The following is a 1,405-nucleotide window of genomic DNA, read 5'->3' as shown; positions in this document are numbered from 1 at the left end:
CATTGTCAGTACCAATTAATTGATTTCAAGTGATTGTAGGAAGGTAAAGTTGAACCTATACAATCAAGATGAAGTTAAATCTACGCGAGAAATCAATCTATCAGTGAACTGACTCATTGGTCTACACCCAACAATTGATTTTATGTGATTACAGGAAGGTAAAGGTAAACCTATACAATCAAGGTAAATTTAAACCATGCATGAAATCAACTATCAGTGGACTGATTATCCTTTTATTAAGGTTTTATTTGTTATTTAATCAAGAATCATCAAGCAAGACCAAGCAAGATAATATATAAAAACAAAATCGTGAATCATCAAGTAGGTCAAAAGCAAATCACAAAATCATAGACTTAAAATAAAATTATCATGTCGAGATCTTTCTTTTAGTCAATGTATAAGCCGGCCTCACAATCTATATTACCCCACACGGCTTTCTTGGATTCATCCTGATCCAATGCCTCAGGATATCTCATCTCACTGTTTTATCCCTCAATGCATCTTTTCTGAAGTTTCTCAAATCTGTCAATGGTATCTTTAATTTTCTGTTTTCTTTGCTTAGTTGCCAATAGGTATAACAATAGGTCATTATAGGTTGTGAAACCTTTAGCTGTATATGATAGCAACCGATCCTTTGGATTGAATGTGGAATATGTTTTATACAGTAGATCATTATCTGTAACCACTTCATCACATAGTTCAAGACTATGGGCGATTTTCATTAGAGCAGAATCGTATTCTTCCACGGATTTAAAATCCTGGAACCTGAGTATCTTCCAATCATTCATGACCTTTCGCCATAATTCCATTGAGTATATGAATTTTAGTTTTATCCAAAGATCATAAGGATCCTCAATACTTTCGTACTTATTTCTCAGTTCCTCAGTGAGATGATAGCGCATAATTGTTATGGCTCTATGCTTTTCACTTTCAACTTCATCATTTCTTTCAATGATACATTTCCCGAGTCCTCTAGACTTCAGGGCAATTGAAGTGTTCATTTCCCATTCTGGATAATTATCTCCAGAGATATCTAGGGCAGCATAATCCGAAGGCTCAAATCTCGACATCTGAAATCATTAATAAATTCATGATTTAGAATTCTTGCAACCAATTCAAATAATTAGTGCATATGATTTCATAAGTCTATCTATAATACTTTAGGCTACACGGCTCATGTTTTGTGATGCTTAGGCCTTACGGCTTTAATCTCAATCAAGGGCACAAGGCCGCATGTATGAACCAATGCATTATGCCTCACGGCCATTCAGTATGATTGATAACAAAAACACAATGCCACACGATCCATATCAATCAAATAATCTAGCAACCTAACTCTCATTCAATATGTAAATTCTTTAAATCAATCTTTCAGGTTTTAAGTAATGAGAGATTTAAGGTTTCA

The sequence above is a fragment of the Brassica oleracea genome, chromosome C2, assembly GCF_000695525.1.
Source record: "Brassica oleracea var. oleracea cultivar TO1000 chromosome C2, BOL, whole genome shotgun sequence".
In the NCBI taxonomy this organism is placed as follows: Eukaryota; Viridiplantae; Streptophyta; class Magnoliopsida; order Brassicales; family Brassicaceae; genus Brassica; species Brassica oleracea.
Note: the sequence above shows the minus strand (reverse complement) of the source record.